General features: G+C 39.3%; 1 protein-coding gene and 1 long non-coding RNA gene across 19 annotated transcripts in view; one reads left to right on the top strand and one right to left on the bottom strand.

The window, feature by feature from the left end:
- The window catches only part of LRRC7 (leucine rich repeat containing 7), a 208,311-nt gene that overhangs the window by 156,603 nt on the left and 38,370 nt on the right, over positions 1 to 13,338 (bottom strand). The gene's annotated exons all lie outside the window — the stretch shown is intronic.
- The window catches only part of LOC307219230, a 63,555-nt gene that overhangs the window by 32,685 nt on the left and 17,532 nt on the right, over positions 1 to 13,338 (top strand). For both annotated transcript variants that reach the window (XR_013840337.1, XR_013840338.1), the window contains exon 3: positions 8,693 to 8,833. This is a non-coding gene — a long non-coding RNA (uncharacterized lncRNA). The remainder of the gene's footprint in view (positions 1 to 8,692; positions 8,834 to 13,338) is intronic.

Genomic DNA, 13,338 nt, shown 5'->3' with positions numbered 1-13,338 from the left:
CAGATGAGAAAAATATTGGCACATCCATTTCCAAATATTAGTCTTTCAGCTTGAGATGTTCCAGTATTTTGCTTTATGATTTAGGCCTCTCTTCGTTGCTAGCTTTCCAAATCTATGCATAAGCTTCACACCAATTAGTAATAATATTTATTTGCAATTTGTAGGACAGGTTCAATAAAAATTGCATTTGGCAAAAGCTGTAAATTGCAAGAAAGTGGGAAGCATGGAAAAGTGGGAAGCCTTTGTTTTCTACTTTCAAAACTAGCTTATTTGTTTGTTTAAAAATATGGAACAATTTTCCACAAATTATTTATTATAGCTAAAGTGGCTGCTTATTAGATATTGCCATTCTACTGATTCAACATATGCTAACTTTGAACAGAACATTGGTGGGGGGTGGACCAAGAGGAAAAACAAAAGTTAAAATTAAGAGAAAAACCTACAGTAGAAAATGCAACTTCTGCCACATTTAATTGTTTTTCTAGATTATTTGCTGCATATAAAAAAGAAATTGCTCCCATTTTAAAAATAAGACAAAATGAGTTTATGAGATTCTGCAGCCTCCTATTACAGCAGACTTTGGAAGGTGGCCCCCTGTGGAACTGGAAAGTTTTAAAATTAGTTCATGACACCATATAAAGGAGTCTACTGTTAAGAAAGAGACTCTCCCGAATGTTCAGGGTAATTTACACATGTGCTCAGTGTTTTCACATGCAGTCACTGAGGATTTGAGACCCATCGGCTACCCTCATCTGGTTTATTTGGCCAGTCAAAGCTGTTTCCCGGGGTGTGGGCACTTCTGACAGCTACTAAGAGCCACAGGTGAGAGAGCTGAGTACAGTGGTACCTCGGGTTACATAAGTTTCAGGTTACATACGCTTCAGGTTACAGACTCCGCTAACCCAGAAATAGTACCTTGGGTTAATAACTTTGCTTCAGAATGAGAACAGAAATCGTGCAGTGGCGGCACGGCAGCAATGGGAGGTCCCATTAGCTAAAGTGGTGCTTCAGGTTAAGAACAGACCTCCAGAACGAATTAAATACATAACCAGAGGTACCACTGTACAGGGTGGGAACCAAACATGGACAAACTACCCCCAAAAGGAGCATGACATGTCCCCCACCAGAGGTACTACCCCTCCCCTAACACCCCATAACACCATTTCCATTGAAACATAATATAAGAGCAGCATTCTGGATCAGGCCAATGACCTGTCTAGTCCAGAATCCTGTTCTCACAGTGATCAACCAAATTCCTGTGGTAAGAACAAGCAGGACCTGAGCACAACAACACTCTCCCCACCTATGATTCACAGCAAGTGTTATTCAGAGGCTTGTTTGGTTAGACTCATAATATCCCTTTACTGTAACTTACGCTGACACAATGATACATAAGCAATGTTTACATTAGAAATAAAACAGAGCTGAGTTGAAACAGACCTACTAACTCTGCAACCTTGTTTGCAGGATGTGAAGAAAGCTTTTTATCAGTGCTCCCAAGGAGGACAAAAAAATGGGCTCACAGTATAAGTAGTACCTTCCTGTCTTCCAGTACTGTGCTAGATTGCAAGGAGAGTTCTTCGGTAACCTAAACAATACAAGGGCACTTACCAGTCTTCTAGCACTCTGTTGCAGCTCAGCACCAAAGATAGGAAGAACCACCTGGATGCTAGGCAACCGGGTAACTCCTCCAGTCTTACTGAACAAGCAGCATCTCTATATTGCCTAGGAAACCAAATGAATCTAGCTATCTTCCAGCACAGGAAGCGAGAACAAAAAAGTGCTAATTAATAGAGCTGTGAACAGCCACAAAAGAAATGAATTTAAGGTATATTTGGTTTGGAGGCGGGATGGGAAAGAAAAGAATTGTAGATGCTACAAGTTTCTTGTGAGCTATATTTTGGCTTAGCTTTAACATAACGCACTGTAACGTGATATTTGGATTACATGGGTATTTGGTTAGCATGTAGGGGTATATATACAAAATCCTGCTTGATGAAATTCCTAGATACACAAAGGGTTATTTAGTTGACTAGACAGGGTGTCAGAACCACACACACCTTACCTGCCCTCTCTCCCCTTGCTTTTTCTTACTGTTCACCTTTTAGTTTATGTTATTGTCTAAAGGAAATTGATATATATATATATAGAGAGAGAGAGAGAGAGAGATCATATGGCGCTGAACAGTGTTCCCCAATGAAGTATTTATTTATTTAAAAGCATTTATGAACACCTTAATATTTTAAACCTCTCTGGCACATCACATTTGTGCTATCTTTTTTTTTTAAAAAAAAAATTAAAATAATTTTTATTAACAGGCCAGTCACATCACATTATTCAAATCACATTAGTTCCAAATTATACAGCCAAATTTTAAATTTTTTTGAGGGTACCCATACATCAAGCTCCGCACGAGTCCAAAATTCCGGATAACTCCAGGAATCACATATTTTACTGCATTAGACAGTTCTATCCAGTTTGATCCCGATAGTCCTTTATTACTTTCTTTCTCATCTTGTTGTTATCATATATTCCTTTCTTTGCGATCTCTGATGATTCTCACAAGCAGACTGCAAACTGGCGTCTCTGTGTGGGTTTTGTACTCTTCACAAACTATCTCGTTCAGGGACAGCCTCTGTTCAACGCTTCCATAAAGTTAACCTTCGGTCTGTCCTTTATTTTTTCTCAGGTTGGCCAAATAAATCAGACAAATCAGGGGGCTCTGTCAGGTCAAACTTGCATTCCAGCACTCCTTCTCTTTTGAACGATCCTGATTCTCCTCCCCCCTGTCCTTCTTTCTCCGGCAAGCCTGTCTTGGCGAGACGCCATTTTTTAACTGCATCATAAAAAAATTCCTCTTTCTCACCGTTCACCAGTCTTCTCTCCTGTTGTAATCCTTCCCCACACAGTTCTTAAAATCCTGCTTATGATTAATAAAAACACGACGATCTTATTTCTTTCTGGGGTGAAGGGTTATTAATATCACATCGTGTAAAGAAAAAAATGGTTTTTTCCTCCACCCCCCCCTTCGTTCCAAACATACAGTCTCCTAATGGTAATTCATCAGAAGATTTACTTATCCATCCGTCACTCCCGGTCACAGAGATCCATTAATCAGCAGCCTTATCTGTCGAGCTTTACTTGATGTATGTGCTTCAGCTTCCTTTCCAATCGTATGTTTCCAATTATAATTCCGAGCTGAAGCAACCAGCACACGCTAATTGGAATCGACGTCAGGAAGAGCTGACTTCACCAAGGGCTCGTGCCAAGTGTTCGGCACCCCCATCTCTCGGATCAGGGGGTGCATTGTGAACACCGCTGACAAGGCAGAATCCCCCCACATCCTGGGGGGTAGGGAAGGCTGCATACTTCCCATAGCAGCCCCTTAATTACCTCGTATGGGTCAGAGAGATGTTATTGTCAGCCATCTTCCAATGCGCCACCTGGTGGCCCCCCACATTTGTGCTATCTAGTCATGCAACATTTTACATTCCATGTGGCTTGAAGTGTGAGGCTACATTTTAGATTTGGAGACTATGGTTGAAAGGACAGCTGCAAAACAAAGGGAGGGGTTAACATTTATGAAGAGAGCGGTTAGAAAACATATGGAGGGAAATGTGATGGTCATATCTGAACAGTATGATTTGTCAACTGGATTTAAACGCTAAACCTGTGAAATCTTGGGCATCTTAACACTATCAGGTTTGGGGGGGGGGATTAAAATACATACTGTAAATTTAGCTTTGTGCAATTAAAATGGATTAAAGTCCCCTGATGCAACAAATGGACTTCTTGCAGTTAGAAAAATGACAGGGAAATGAACTAAAAACTATGGGATAATTATTGATGGGAAGATGTACAACCACTACATAAACAATCAGGATGACTGCTCATTGTCACAACTACCCCAGAAACAAATCAGAATGTTCAATACTCAGTAGTGAGCCTCTGCATAAGGTTTGTGAACTCAATAAACAGGCCATTTGAAAGAGCCCACTGAAAGCTTACTATCTGGGGGAGAAAGGTTGACCTGTAATTTGCTCCCTGATTAGTTTCCACAGAGACTCAAACACAGCAGATAACTAGGTATCTCACTTCATAAACCACTTAACAGCTGTCAATTTAAAGAGCCCAGGATTCTGAACCACACTTGAAGATGCATATTGCTTCTATTTCACATATGTCATTCAGAAAAGAGCTATATCCATTCAGAAAAGAACAGCTATATCGATGACATAGCCACTGAGACAGAAAGTCAGTCAGCACTGACCATTCCCTCTAGAAGTTCCCACCCCTGCAGCATTAACATATGCCCATACCTTCACCAATGCCAGAACTAATGTCAGTAGAATTAAGTTATTTTCATATCTGTAAATCACATCTAAAATTGTACTAAAATCAATATATACTAAAAGGCTTCCATATAAAAAGCATACAAATGGGACTTTCATCAGATATTGCAGGTGATCAATTAACTTAAATTCAAATAAGTTTATTTCACTCCAAAACTGCAAGCAAGTTGTGGCGGGTGTGGCAGTTTGACCTATTAAACAGTCGATAGAATTGTAATAGCAATTTCCCTAAGGAAACACAAACACATGATGAAACTATTCTAAAACAGGGAGAACCTACAGGAGGTAGGGTGGTTTGGAAGACTGGATGTGAAGTCTGTCTGTCTTGCATCCTCTTGCTTGACTACATAAAAGATTGATGGATATGGCCATAAAATGTGATGCATGAAATCACAATCTGTAGAATTATATGAAAAGCTAGATCCATGTGCTGAGCTACCCTATAAATTATGCAGGCACAAGGAATTTCTTAGTCTATGAGATTTTAATTGCTTCAGTGCTCCACAATCCTCCTCCCCACCCCACCCCTCTCACTCACACACACACACACACATACATATAGCTCTTAAAATAATTGTACCTCCTCTGTGGATAGCCTCCACAACCTCCAGGCCCTAGCCACCTCTTCATTTTCTGAAGACACATGATATTACACTAGTCTGCAAATTAATATTAGCTGCCAGGTTTCTAGCTTGACAGAACTGGAAGTAATCTGGGGTAGTCAGCCAGTGAGCCTGACAACTATAAGGAATTTATCTGAGCATGACTACTGGGTGAAAATGTGGCACATCCCCTACTTTCTATGATTTTTATAGAAATACACACCAAGATCTGTAGCTGCAGCAAACAGGAGATGGAAGAGCAGGGGAAGTTCATTCCCTATGTTTCTTTCCCATGCCTCACCTCTCAAAACAGGTTGCTTTGGAGATCCTTGAGTTTTGGCCAAGTCTGAAGCTTCTAGAGTGCCATGCTTCCTTCCATAAGTGTCAGAGGCAATGTTGTCTACCTTGACTATATGGAAACAATGAAAGCCAGTTCCTTTATTACTGCTTAGCTTTGGCAGATGGGGCACTGGGATAAAAGGAAATTGTTCTTCTTGCTTGGTTCCCATTTTGCTACTTCAAAAATATTGTGTTCCCCACCATTCAATAATTCATCTGAGCCATACAAATTGTGGTACAAATAAATGCCCTAATACAGCATGATAGGTCGCCCCATGCTTTTAAAACATGCAACAACAAACCTGGAATTTCTTTAAGTTTTAGCATTACCTACTTCCTCTGGTCCAAGCCATTTTACTACTCTGCTAATTCCAGATGAAAAGGAAAAGCATAAAGTAGTTCCATAGTATTGGTTTTTATTTAATTTACTTAATGGGCACTTAATTTGTAGGTTGACATCAATTATAGCAGAGGACAAATGGGAAAGTATAATTTTTCAGGCAATTATTTATTTAAACAGAACATCCAGGCTTCTAATTTTAAGGGTAGGAAAGACTTGGGTGTGAGATCATTAGTGTTCTATATCAAGTTTATGCAGTAGATATTTTTAAATGCTTTTCTGCATTTGCCTCATCTGCAACCTAGCAATGGTACGGTTGAATGACTGAATTAATTAACTTTATCTTCCCTATGCAGAAGGATTCTTCTGTTTTGAGCATAGGCAAAGTGAACTCTATCCCAATGAAATGAGGTGTGATCATATGAACTGGGTGAATTAAATCAGAATCATTTCAGTGTTGAAAGCAATTTTTAATTCCATACAAATAACTCACAATGTAAAAAGCAGGAGGGAGGGTAGATTGGGGAACACATTAGTATTGCCCAAAGAATTTAGGTCACCCTCTTCAGAAGGATGTGGTCATGCATTACTCTTTCAGAACTATATTTTAACAAATATTGAAATAAAGGATTATGATGGGACCAGCAAACATTATATGCCTAGGACTCTTCCACTCAAAAGTGTGACTTGAGGCTGATCCCTGATCAGTAAAGATCAGTAAAGGGAGACAGGGTAGAAAGAGAAATTCTACCAGACATTTAACCACTTGAAGGATTCTCTGCTTGATACAAACAGCAGCAAATGAACCCTAGTTTCAGTTGAACAAAGGAATAAAGTCATTCAACATATCTTTCAAACTTTGCACTTCCCATCACATCAACCTGAGTTTGACTTTTCTAAACCACTCCTCAGAAATAATCCTTGAGCAGAAAAAGCTACCCTTTTCAATATGTGCCATGGATCAGATATACAAGTGAATAACATGCTTATCCACGTGACCCGGAAGTGTCTCTGGACAGCGCTGGCCCCTGGCCTCTTAAGTGAGATGGGCGCACAACCCCAGAGTCTGTCAAGACTGGCCCGTACGGGCAGGGGTACCTTTACCTTTAACATGCTTATTATGCTAAACATGAGCCTAAGCATGTTTCCGCTTGCGTTCAATGTGGCTCATTTGCATCTGTCCTGTGGGAAAGAAAAAAGGAGAGGAGCAAATACAACATGAAGGCCTGCTCCAGTTGGCTTTCTCACACCAACACAGGGCCAACGGCCAGTGGGAACGAGAGAGCAACACAGACAGGCAAAGACATCAGGGTTTGCTCTGACTGTGTGGTCCACCTTCTGTCATCACAGGGCTAACTTTACATTTTATATTAACTATTCATTTGAGACTGGTATGATCATCCAAGTTGGATGCTCGTCCAAATTGCCTTTCTTGTGACTGGATTCTGTGCCATTCCTTCAGCTTCTCTTGTATGATGATTCTGTTCTAGGAGCAATGTCTGATGTAGTAAAATTAATGTTCTATAGAAATCTTGTCTTGAGCTAAATGAAGGGCTGCTTTGGACCCCGAACAAAATATTCTGCTTTGGTTGCAGACATAAACCTCTTGCTTCAAAGAACTAAGTAGGGGTTAACTAGTAAAGTGGAATAAATATATATCTGGTTTTCTGAGAGAGGGAATGAATGTCTGACATGTTTATTTTGAAAATTTCAGATGTTTATTTAAAGTGCCTAAGGTGTTGAATTTTTCATCACATTTTCTTTTAGACTTTTTATAGGACCAAAGAGGTAAACAGTGCTCAAAACTATTTTTTCCCCAAGTCTGCAAAGAATGTTATTGCACTTGCATAGCATCTATGACGGAATTTTTTTAGCTCAGCAGATTGAGGAAACAAAATAGGCAAGGACTACATATTCAGCATAAATAAAACTGAATAGCCTAATATTCTAAGGCATCAGTCTTTTATCCATTTATTTGGAAGTAGTTCTCAATGAACTCAACAGGACTTACTTCTGAGAACAGGATAATGATGCAAGACATTCAGGAAATGTTCCAGGAGGTCCTATTTTCTAAAGAAGGACCATAGCTCAGTGCTGGAGCATCTGTCTTCCATGCAGAAGGTCCCAGTTTCAATCGCTGGCAGCTCCAGGAAGGACTGGAAGAGACTCCGTCTGAAACCCTGGAGAGCTGCTACCACATAATTTAGATGATACTGAATTAGATGGACTGATGGGTCTGACTTGAATTAAGGTAGCTTCCTATGTTTCTAAGGCAAGAAGAGGTACAGTATATGTAAAATTTCTTTTCATTTGCAGCTCAATTTTATGGTAGAAAAGAAATTAGTCACCTAGCACAAATGAATGTTAGATTTCTAATCTTTTAAATTCCAAATTATGACAGATATTAAAGTGCTCATGCTTCAAAACAAAATCAATGTACAATTCAAACAGTCATTCATATAACATGCAACAGTCTTTAATAATATCTAAATAGCATAAGAGTGAAATATTTCATTCAGAAAACGCAACACAAATACCAGTTTCTTTAAAATACTATTTTCATGAGTGTGTATGAACAAGAAAATATATTTATCTCCAGGGTCAAATCCATGATATGAAGGAAACTGCACCTGATTTACCTATTACATGAGATATCTTGAATTTGTATGCAGACAATGGTGATTATGGTAGGTGAGTCTTGTATTAGGGAAGATTTCCACACACCATAAACTTACATACTTGCACATAAACACTATGTAACTAAATTTTCTCTATATTTACACATCTGAATACAACTTAATCTAAATAAGCACAGGACGGCAGCCTTAGTGTCTGGCTATAAACTTTGTCATATCATTGCATGCACGTGACATGCAGTCACTGGGTTTTATTAAACAGCAGAGAACCACAAGTTTGGCCAGAAAGAATAAACCAATAATCCATATGAGTGTTGACAGCATTTTTAAAAAACCCTTGCAACTGATTTCCATCTTGTTGATGTTTTTCCTGAACAGCAGAAGTGTGTCATCTCTCCCCCACCCCCTCTTATGACTTCTCAGGAGACCCGCTGACATTTGAGTAGATCTGCTTGAAACAAGCCTGGAAAGACTGTAGTGTCCCCTTCCAACTTGGAGGAAGTGTGTAATTGGCTGCAGGCTGGACTATAAAGCCACAACCACTGCTGGAGTCAAGTTTAGCATGTGAATAGTGTGGGCTGCTTTTCTCTGCCAACACATTGTTGCTATTCCCTGTCCCCAGGATCTACTGTCCAAGGCAGCCATCTCAATCTCTCAGTGGTAGGGCCAATCCTGTAACTTATCTTAACCTGGTGGAATTAAATGTACTCTCTCTGCCAGAAAATTGTGCCACGTGTAGCATCAAGGAAAATGATTTTTATTTCAAGAGAAACCATTTGTGGGGAGGAGGGGTGTTCAGCAAACTTAAAAGGTTTCAAAATATATCGTCCTTTTATTATGTTAACTAAAACAATATCTCCAGGGGAAAGTTGCTCTTTTAAAAAGGCTTAAAAAATAATTTTTAGAAAAATGCATATTCATGCAGTAACAATACTCTTTGAAAAGCTAGTCTCTGTGCTCTTGGCTAGGTATCTTCATTGTATTTCACACCTAAGTATGAATGATGAAATAGCAGGATTTGATCGTGTTTTCAGTAAATTTGGGTTGCTGTTCTTTAAAAGAAAAAAGATGCACATTGGGAAGATTTTGGAAAGTCATAAGAGCATAAGAAGAGCCATCTTGTCTAGTCTATTGTTTTCAAAGTAGCCAACCAGAGACCCACAGAAAGCCCCACATGCAAAATGTGAGTGCAACAGCACTCTCCCCCACCTGTGATTCTCAGCAACTGTTATTCAGGGATATAATGCAAGAAGAGCTATAGCTCAGTGGCAGAAAATCCGCTTTGCATGCAGAAAGTTCTAGCTTCAATCCCTGGCATCTTCAGGTAGGGTTGGGATCTGAAACCCTGAACAGCTGCTGTCAGTCAGTGTAGACAGTACTCAGCTAGACAGACCAATGGTCAGTTTCAGGGTAAGGCAGCTTCCTGTGTTCCTATTGCCTTCAACTGTAGAGATTGAACATTGACATCCTTACTACTAGCCACTGAGAGCCTTATCTTCCATGAATTTGTCTAACTCTCTTTTAAACCCTCTAAGGTGGCAGCCATCATCACTTCTTGTGGAAGCAAATTCTATACTTTAACCATACACTGTGTGAAGAAGAACTTTGTTTCGTCTGCCCTGAACCTTGCAACATTTGGTTGTATTGGATGTCCCCAAGATCTTGTATTATGACAGAGGGAGAAAAACTCTACCCAGCTGCTCTTTTGGTTGCCTTTTCCTGAACCTTTTCCAGCTCTACACCACCACACACAGTAGTCTGCATATGGTTACATCATATATTTGTTCTTTCCTAATGACCCCTAGCATAGAATTCCCATTTTTTCACATCCGCTGCACACTGTGTTGACACCTTAATCAAATTATCCACCACATCCCAAAAGTCAGCCCTGGTCAGTCATTGTCAATTCAGACACCATAACTGTATATGTGAAATTATATATGTGCATTACTTTACACTCCTTTACACTGAACTGCATTTGCCACTTTACTGCTATCATGTCCCTGCAGGCTTGCCAACCGATTTCCCTGCCTGTATCAGCTTCTCCAGGTCAACTATTTTGGCCTCAAAGGAACTAACCTGTTTCCTGAGAGCTAGGAGCTCACTGCCCCAAGCACACACCCATAATTTCTATCCAGCAGTCAGTCAGTCAGTCATACATGTGACTATCATACCTTTAAAAGTTAGTAAATACCAGACTTAACTACTGTAAAATGTTTGCATGGAGAGCTTGTTTATCTGCAAACACATGAGTGTTTGTAATTTGCATATTAGAAGTGGTGAAAATGTGAGCAGAAAGAGAGGAACTGAAAACATTATGGAGTCCCAGAACTTCTAGTTCAAACATTGCACCCATATGTATCACTTAGCTAAGGAATAATGCATGGATTCAAAGCCTCAACCACATAAGGAATACTTTGCATTTATATAGCACTTGATTTTTTTTGCAGTTCAACTTGATTCACATAATTCCATGTGTGTGATTCTTACAGCCATCCTGTAAAGCAAAACAACATTCTTATGTCTGTATTACGCGTGCATGGCTAAGACAGAAATAATAGATTGTCCAGGACCAACTAGTAAGTGCCTGGTAGAAGCAAGGCTCAACCTGTATTATTATTATTATTATTATTATTTGAATGAATTATTATTTATTATTGGTATTTCATTCCTATCTATTCCTATTTATCTTTTTATAAAAAGAATATACTCAAGGCAATATACTCAAGGCAAACAGATACATAATAAACCCAGGTATGAAACATCAATTAAGCACAGCCTCCCTGAACGTAAAAAACAAAATTATTCCTGATCCTCAGTTCAGTACAGCTAAGCTATGGTGAAGATGGTCTCAAATAATTTGTGAAGTGTGACTAGATAAGTTAGTTCTAAACATGGGGGGGGGGTTTACATCAAGAGTGGCTGTTCCCCTCTTAATGTGGGCACTGTGAGAGCAAGCACAGAAGAGTAGAATACCTACATTGGAGTCACATAGTGGACATACAAAAACAGCTTGAAAACAAAGCTTTGGCTTTGTGTCTTGGCCAGACTACATCTCCAAAAAGACCTGGAACTTTAAAGATCCAGGACCACAATCTTTCGCCCCAAGAGGTTTGGATTCTCTGTATATAGTGCAAAACCTTTAAAATAAAATAAAATAGACCCTCTTTCCATGAATTAAACTGCAATAAACTAAGGGAGTACACAAAAGGTCAAAGTCAAAGGTCAAAGTCATTTATAAAGAGCTCATATCCATTACACAGTTATGTGATACATCAGAATAAAATGTCAGTAAATATTGGATAGCATCCATGCATTTGCCTATGAGCTTTTTGAGAGGTCACAAAAGGTGAGATGCTGGCCAGAGACTGTAATATTTGGAAGGCAAATGGAAAATAATGATAGCATGGACTGAGTCCTCCCTTGTCTTATGTCAATAGGAAGGTCTAGAAATTTTGTGATAAGTCAACCAGGAAATTCCTGTGTGAAATCTGGCAGAAATGCAAAAGTCTAATTTCAGTCAAAGGGCAACAGACAGTCCCAGGGAAGTGTGGCGAAGGATGCAGAATTGTAGAAGCATGCACCAAACAAGCTGCCGGGGAATGTCAAGCAATCCAATCCTACAATTAGTTTCCATGACACTACTTCTACATGCAGTAAACTGATAAGTGTCATTTTGTTGTCTGCAGCAGAACCGTTATCATGGATTATTCCTTCATATGATCTCATTCTGCAAACCAGAAAAGGAAGGAAGCAATATGGAATATGTCCATCTGGGACATAGGTAATCAAAGAAACCAGCTTATTCAGAAGAAAAGCTGCTTGTGTGAACTGGTGCCACAAGATGTGAAAGTACAAAACCACTTATAAAAACAAAGTTCAAACAATAAATATTGTTAAGCATCTAGACAGACAGTAAAGAAGAAGAAAGCACAGAATACCACACTATCAAAGTTTCCCAAGTAGCAAGTTATGGCGAGTGAATTAGAAGTGCCTGTAACAGAAAGTGAACACTTAAGGAATCAGGAGGAAATGGTGGCATAACAAAACTGAGGGGAGGCAGGGGGAGAGAGAGAGATAAAATCCATTTGTTAAAAAATTGCATGCACAACATATATAAAGGACAAGTAGCCTTGAATTCGGCTAAAAGACTGATAAAATATTAATGCACTTTCTGAAACTGTCCTTAAGAGACAAGTGTATCTTTTAAAAGGGAAATAATACAAGCTGCACACATGTTTTTCCAAGAAATGCAGTACTCAGAAACAGCCACTGCGGATAGAGAAGTGCTGTATCACTTTGCATTGTGTTAAGTATATTAGAAAGACTGTATAAAAGCAAAAAATGAAATACTCATTGCATGAAGAATTTCATGTTGCTGACATGACAGCAAAGGCAAAGCTGCAGGAAAAGTTTTCTTATTATGTGTGATGGTTCTTGCATTAAATAAATATCCCTTTTCACATAGGAGTCCCCTTTCATCCACATATGTGGATAAAATTCAAACAGGAGAAGCCTTTTTACTTTTTTAAAAAATATATAATTTTTATTTATTTTCCATTTAATATTATACATTCACATCATTATCCACTTCACCTCTTTGGCTCTTTAGAGCCTTTTTACTTCTAATCTTCCCTTTCTCTCCCTGGTGGCCGCTTGATATTTCAGCTCATAACAGGGCTTCTGGGTGATGTGGTCACTAGATGTTTGCCAATTTGATTAACACGCTTATCCAAAACAGGGGGACTGTGTATAAGTGGGAACTCCACACAAGGTAGCAACTGTCTCATTCTGAAAGTTTAAGTGGTAAATATTTCTCTGGAATTTGCATGCATGTACAGTGATGCATCGCAAGACGAAAATAATCTGTTCCACGAGTCTCTTCATCTTGCGTTTTTTTCGTCTTGCGAAGCAACCCTATTAGCGGCTGAGCGGATTAGCGCTATTAGCGGCTTAGCGGCTATTAGCGGCAAAGCGGCTATTAGCGGCTTAGCGGCTTAGAAAAAGGGGGGGCGAAAAAAATCGCAAGACTCGCAAGACGTTTTCGTCTTGCGAAGCAAGCCCATAGA

The sequence above is a fragment of the Podarcis cretensis genome (assembly GCF_951804945.1).
Source record: "Podarcis cretensis genome assembly, chromosome: 6".
NCBI classification, from domain to species: Eukaryota; Metazoa; Chordata; class Lepidosauria; order Squamata; family Lacertidae; genus Podarcis; species Podarcis cretensis.
This window is presented reverse-complemented; position numbering and strand designations above follow the sequence as displayed.